This window comes from Trachypithecus francoisi, unplaced genomic scaffold (assembly GCF_009764315.1).
Source record: "Trachypithecus francoisi isolate TF-2019V2 unplaced genomic scaffold, Tfra_2.0 Lachesis_group15, whole genome shotgun sequence".
Taxonomy (NCBI): Eukaryota; Metazoa; Chordata; class Mammalia; order Primates; family Cercopithecidae; genus Trachypithecus; species Trachypithecus francoisi.
In genome coordinates this window covers 85,205,027-85,212,652 of record NW_022681460.1, presented here as the reverse complement: position 1 = coordinate 85,212,652, position 7,626 = coordinate 85,205,027, and the positions used below count along the sequence as shown (strand labels likewise).

The following is a 7,626-nucleotide window of genomic DNA, read 5'->3' as shown; positions in this document are numbered from 1 at the left end:
GCCTCAAAAAAGCAAGCAAACAAACAAACAAAAAGAAAACACATGCCTCTCTGAAAGTCTAACATCCCCCACAGAGGATCATAGGGCTGAAATGTGGGCGATCTCAGCAGGGGCCCTGTTTCCCCTGGGCTTAGGGGAACACTGGACTTGTCCAGTTCCCTGCTCTGACTTGGTTTCACCTTTGTTAACATGCCTAGTGTTTTGGTTCTATTAGGAGTGTGTGGCATGCCACCCAAGAGAATGGATTTGGCAGTTATGCCAGTGATTTGATTAAGAAGAACAACCAACTGGAATACTTTGATTTGATAAGCACATTTTCTTTTCTTTGGCAGGACAGGTAAGATGCTGGGCAAGCCAAGGGATTATATTTTTATGAGCTTAATTGTTTTTCATTGCAAGCTTGTTATATATCCAAGAGAATCATTTCAACGTGCTGTTTCTTTAGTAGGATAATATATCTTTCAAAGATTTCTTTCTACTATTAAAGAGTAATTTTAAACTGGCAAAATATTTAGTTATTCCTGATAACTCTTTGTATTATTGGGTCTCATTACATTATGTATATTATATAATAATAATACATTTTTGGAAAGAAAGAAACAGGAGATACAGGAGATATTGAAAGTGAGGAAAAGGAATCAAGGAATATCCAGAATCTTCCTTGAGAAAGGATAGTTAAATATTGCTTATTACCTGAAAGCTCTACATGTCACCTGGGAGCAACAGACCCAGAGGAAGTGAGAATAAGCCAGGATGAGGCAGAAAGAAGTAATGTTAAGCAAAAAGAAATCTCATGTGATTTGGGGGGGAACGCATATAATTATAGTGGGGAGAGGTAGAGAGAGGGCAGACCTGTTTATCTCAGCACAGAACTTATTAAAAGACACTTCTATTTTTAAACACAAATTTTACTTTAAAACAAAGGATCATTTTCTTGCATGGAGTTCTGCATATTTAGAAGTTTACTTTGGATCCTCAGATATGTCTACAAATTTATACAGCTATGCCTCCGGGTAGCATGTGCTGAGGAGCATAGGAAAAACCAGTTTGCCTTCTCTGTGGTTATAATCTGTAGATTTTTTTTTCCTGAGGATATAAACACTTTTTTTCAATATTTATGGTATGAAACTAGAAATGGTTATTAATTTAAAATATAAGATATTTCCAGGTTTCATTTGACAATATTTATTTAGTTTGAAACATTAAAAAATAAAATGCAAGAAATTTTACGGGAAAGAAACCATCACCTCAAGTGGCAAATTCACCCTTTAGGAATAGCTTGCCTTTAGTTTATAACTATTCAATGCTAATTGCAACAGGAAGATCATCACCAACCTAAATGTTTTACAAAGTGTTTCACGTCCAGAATCTTTTCTTTTTTTTTTTTTCACTGTTCTAAATTGTTTATTAGCTATGAATTGTACAAACTTTACTTGTATTCGCGGAAACGGCGGAGCTAGAGAGTATTGGGCCTTCTCCAAGCTGCCCAGGGAGAACCACCAATAGTGTGGTGGAGCTTACGGCCCTTTCCAAGGCCCCGGCTCTTTCAGCCTGCGGATGTCAGCCCACGCATCTCCCTGTGCTTGTGGACTGGTGTGGCATACATTGGGTGTCAGGATTTCTTCTGATAGCTTTATGGAATGGACGGATGAGGATAACCTCAAAAAATTTGTATGTGGAATCTTCACCAGCTCAGTAAGAATTGAGGATTCTTAGAGCCCCAAAGTGGTGTCCAGCTCGCTCCTCTATAAAGGACTGAAGGCTTCGAGCAAACTTTAGCTTGTTACCATCATGATGGACAGGCTTACCATAAGTTACACTCTTAGGAACTGGACGTTTTCAGCCACTACGGTGAACACGAATCCTATATATAACTTAATCTTGCTTGGCCTTGTAGCCCAGTCGGCATGCTTTATCAGGCCAGGTGGGGCAGGGAGCCCTGTGGAAAGCAGAGAGCTGGTGGTACTATCAGCAGCGGACCCTCAGAAGAAAGTGCATGACATCAGACTGCTTCTTTCTCCATAGGTCCTGGATGTACTTGTATGCACCCATCTTGGCTTACCTGATGGTTGCCACCAGATGGAAAGGCATGTCCAGAATCTTAATTAATATTTCAAACAGCTCTTTTTGAAACTGGCAGGGCAGGTAGTATTATTATTCTCATTTTTTCAAATGTGAAAACCACAACAGAAAGAAGTCAAATGACTTGACTACAGTCATCCCACTTTCCATAGAGGAGCTAGGACTTCAATAAAGGCATTCTGATTCCAAATCCTTTTTTTGCCATATCATGCTACTTCTTTAACTACCTGTATTTACAAGCAGCTGCAGAAGCCCCTGAAGTAATTCATTTTGGATGCAGCCCATTTAGGATTCATGGATCCTGGGCACAACCCAACCATACTCTTTCCTTCTTTCCTGCCACCACTCCCCTTCTTTTCACCCACTCCTCAAACACAAATCTAATAAAATATCTGTAACTAAAGGAGGAACTTTTGTGAGTAAATATATTTAGGAAGCAGATTTCCAAACACGCTGGAGCCTAAGAAACAACTATTTTAAAATATGTTTTATGACTGCTCTGGGGTTCCACAGAAACAGATGGACACAGAAGTACTTAGGATATTTTTGGCATGTGATGGGAAATGATATCACGAGAACAATGAAAAGGGATGTGAAACACAGCAAGCGAAAGGTAATACAAGCAACAACTTTCCCTGCTGCTGCTTCAAAAAGTCAAAAATACAGCTTCATGCTCTTCCCAGAAATGACCAAAGAATTAAGGAACGACTTATCATATGAACTATCACACAATGTCTTGTTCTGCCTTGGGTCCAGGCCCCATATCTCAGACAAAGATATCTCAGCTTTTGAATACTCTTCAAAAGCTACCTATTCTCTGCTAGAAAACAGGACTCCAAACCTGCAGAATTGGGCCCACTCTTTTTTTTTCAAGACTAGTACCCGCCACCTTGAAGATGAGCTGAGATCTTACAAAAAAAAAAACACATGCTCACCTCTGGATGCAGCTCCCCTGTCCCCTGTCAGCCAGACCAATAAGTAGGGTCAAGTGACAACACAGTTGAGTTGCATGAGCACTGGGCCTGTGAGGGGAGAAAAAGGACTTAGATCAAATGAGACACAGGATACAGCTCACATACACCAGAGTCTCTGGGGAGAAATTAAGGAACTGAATTCTGAATGTGCTGAATTAAGGGCAATTGAATATCATAGACAATATTCAATACAATGAAGAGTTTATCAATATGGCAGCCCTCTTCTTTAACACAGGATTTAACACTGGTAGGATCCACTGAAGATGATACTAATGCATTGCTAGGCTGGCTTTGAAAACTTTGGGAAAATGATGGCTCACACTCACTTGATTTGAAATTCCACAACTCCATGGTACAAAGTTGAGCGAGGGAGATCAAGAGGCTCATAGCAGCAAGCAGGCTGCAGTGGCAAGATATACTATGTAAGGCCAAAAAGTTCACCAACTGGATATATTCTTTGGGAAAGCCAACGAAGCAGTTTGTCAGACCCGTAAGGAATGTACTAGTGAGAGGATGCCAGCCAGAGTTGTTGTGGAGTTCAGTGATGTTCTTCTCCGGAGTTCAGGGCTGAGGATAGCAGAAGCTTTACAGAACTGGGCTCCCAGAAAGCCGTGGTAATAATAGAAGCCAGGTGGTGGCACTGAAGCTTCAGAAGCCAGGTGGGTGCAATTATGATAATGAACCGCACTGTAGAAGTGGCAATGATAAGAGCCTGAGCCACCAAGAGCTATGAACATGCTTAACAGTGCATGGTATTCCCGGGTAAGATAAGTGGGCAGACAATAAGGGCATCATTCTATCTAAACTATAAAAGAAATCAAGAATGGATAATCAGGAGGGTGAATACAGAAATTAAAATGTCACAGTCCCCAGTTTAGATTCCAGTCCTAAGCCAATTTTCAGATCCAGAATTCATTGACTCATGGAGTGGCTTGGTCCCCATAAGGATGGATCACCATAACACCACAGCAAGGGGATACATTAATGATTCTTCCTCATTCCTTCTTGAAGGGATCTATAGCCGTTTACACAGGCAACTATATTCTGAAGAAATGCATATACCTAGACGTTTTGAGAACTGTTTAACCTAAGGTCTACATTGATATTGACAGCCAGAGACCTGAAGTCCCATCATGGCCACTCTAGCAGAGTAGGGGTGTATGGGAGGCCAAGCAATGGTGGAATGCTCACTCATGTCCAGCTTACCTGGAGCCCATGGATTGACAAAGCGTTCAGTTCCCCAGTCCCTGAATGCATGATTGGAGTGGACATACTTGGTATTTGTCAGAATACTCGTTGGGAGTTTTTGAGCTGTGAAGTAAAAGCTATCATACAGTGGGAAGGCCAAGTGGAAGTCTCTGAAACTGCCTCCACCAGCAATACAGCACACATAAAACAATTTCACACACCAAAGGAATTGTGGAAGTTAGTGTCATCCTTAAAGATCCAAAGGATGCCTGGGTGATGGTGCCTTTTATGTTCTTTAATTTACTGGCAAATGAAATACATGGCCCCTACATACACTGGACAGATCTTGGCAGATAGTAGCCCCAATTGCAGCAGGGATTTTTATGTGGGAGTAGGCAGTAGTAGCTTCATGTGTGTATTAGTCCATTCTTGCACTGCCAATAAAGACATACTTGAAGCTGGGATAATTTATACAGGAAAGAGGTTTAATTGGCTCACAGTTCAGCATGGTTGGAGAGGCCTCAGGAAACTTAAAATCATGGTGGAAGGGGAAGCAAACATGTCCTTCTTCACATGGCAGCAGGAAGGAGAAGTGCTGAGCAAAAGGGGGGAAAGCCCCTTATAAAACCATCAGATCTTGTGAGAACTCACTATCATGAGAGCAGCAGTATGGGGGTAACTGCCCCCATGATTCAATTACCTCCCACCAGGTCCCTCCCACAACACATGGGGGTTATGGGAACTATAACTCAAGATGAGATTTGGGTGGGGACACAACCAAACCATATCACTGTGCCTTGAAGGGAGTTGAGAAAGATCAGCACAGCTATACTCAAAAAAGAGAAATGGAAGAGAATAGAAATATCTTCAAATACAGTTGAATGGTATTAAAGATCCAGCTAAGTTGAAGGCCATGGGATTCTGATGACATCCATTCTCAGAATATGTGAGTTTTCATGCTCAGAAGCCTAGATAGAGAGATTCTGCTGCTGTGTTAGTTTTCTAGGGCTGTGATAGAAAAGTACCCAAAACTGGGTATCTTAAAGTGACAGATGTTTATTCTCTCACTGTTTTGGGTGCTAGAAGTTCAAAATGAAGCTGTCAGAAGGGCCGTGCTCTCTCTGGAGGCTCTAGGGGAGAATTGTTCCCTGCTAGTTCCTAATTTCTGGTGGCTCCCAGCAATCCTTCGTGTTGCTTGGCTTGCAGCTGCATAGTCCCAACCTCCACCTGCACTTGGAGTTTTTCCTCTATGTCTTCATATGATTTTCCCTCTGTGCATGTCCGACTTGTGTCTGTGTCCAAATTTCCCTTCTTTCATAAGCACAGCAGTCACTGGATTAGAGCCCACCCTAATACAGCATGACTTCATTAACTTAACTAATCCCGTCTGTAAAGATTCAATTTCCAAATAAGGTCCTATTCAAATGTACTTGGGGTTAGGGTTTCAACATATCTTTTTGGGGAACACAATTTAAACCATAACTACTGCATAGGTCATGAGGTTAAGACATGATGGAGCCGGGCATGGCAGTGAATGCCTGTCCCAGCTACATGGGAGGCTGAGGCAGGAGGATCAGTTGAGCCAGGAGTTTGAGACCAGCCTGGGCAACATAGGGAGATCCCTGTCTCTTAAAAAAAAAAAGCCACAATGGATGTTGGATGTGATAGACTTGCATAAAAGAAAAAGTTCAGGATCATGTTAAAGAACAGGAGTAGTGGAAATGAGGGTTGGCTGAAAGAATAAGTGGCTCTGGTCAGAAACTAGAGAACTGAAGTTTATATTTTCAGAGAGTAGGCAGTTCCAGGTGGATATTAGATCCAGAGTGGAGCCATGACCTGCTGAGAAGGGTAAACAGAAAGATCATCAGATTTAGCAGGTAAAGGAACATCATGCCCATGAACATTGACATTGCTCATGATCATTGTAAGAGTTAGAGTATGAAGAAATTCCGTGGGCAAGATATAAGTGATATCTGTGAATAATCAGCAGTGATCAGAAGAACACAAGAGAATAATCAGGAAAGAAGGAAAGGATGATATAACTGGAGGATTTCAGGAATATGAAAAAGGAATAGTCCACAAAGCTCTTAACAGCTTGATCCACATCCATTTTAATGTCACATATCAAGTTTTCACCTAATGGTTTTAACAGTCACAGATGATCATTGTCCAGATCTGTTATTGCACTACGGGTTGTAAACAGATGGTATTCCAATTCTATCACTGTTTTGTTATTTATTAGCTGAAATTTTGATACAAAGAATAATAGTTTCTCATCAATTACTTGGTTGTTCTGAGGTACTATTCAAATAGGAAGAATAAGACAAATGCTTAATTTATTCCATTTATGTATCAATTCTCAGAATAATGAGTTTCTTTCTTACCATATTACAAAGGTGATAGATCAAAAAGATAAAAATTATTTTTGTTAATGTATGGATTTAAGGTGATCCAAATCAAAATACTAACATGATATTTTAATTATATCAGTTTATTCTAAGTTTGTATGGAAAAAAGAAAAGGTAAAACTTGTTAGAAAAACTTCTGGAAGAGAATTATAATGAAGGAAGACTAGATATAGCATATGTTAAATATATTACAAAACTGTAATAATTAAACAATGTGGTTCAGTTATGTAAATATATCAGTAGAGAACCTCAAAATAGTCTTCAGTACAAATACAATTCAGTATATGATAAAATAAATATATATTTTCCAAAGATGCTTGCAATTTTCTTTTTATGATGTGATTTTGACACTTCTCACTCCTATGAGTTAACCTTTTGTTTCCTTTTCTTGACTTTGCATGGGCTTTGTGGCCAATGTGGAGGTGACATTATGTGACTTTAGAGGCTAAGTCTAAATGTGGTACCTATCACTTGACTCTTGTGGGAAATGAACCCAGCCACCATGTTTTGAGGAAGCCCAAGCAGACACATAAAGAGACCACAAATAAGCATTGCGGCTGATTGCCCAGCTCAGGTCTCAGATAATAGCCTGTATCAACTAATGGGTGAGAAAGTCTTCAGATAATTCCATTCCCCATCACCCCAGCTCTCAAGTATTCCCAGCTGAGGACCCAAATATTGTGGAGTAGAGATAGCCTTACCTGCTGTGATATTTCTATATTCCTGACCCACAGAACTTGTGAGCATAATACAATCACGTGCTGCTTAACAATGGGGATATTCAGAGAAATGGCTCATTAGGTGATTTCATTGTTATGCGAACATCATAGAGTGTACTTACACAAATCTAGATGGTACAACCTACTATACACCTAGGCTACAAACCCGTATAGCATGTTAGTGTACAGAATACTGTAGGAAATTGTAACATAATGGCAAGCATTTGAGTATCTAAACTTAGAAAATGTACAGTA

At 40.2% G+C, this 7,626-nt stretch overlaps 1 pseudogene; it reads right to left on the bottom strand.

Moving 5' to 3' along the window:
- Positions 1-1,296: 1,296 nt before the first annotated feature.
- LOC117097411 lies at positions 1,297-2,071 on the bottom strand (annotated as a pseudogene).
- Between the last annotated feature and the right edge of the window lie 5,555 nt (positions 2,072-7,626).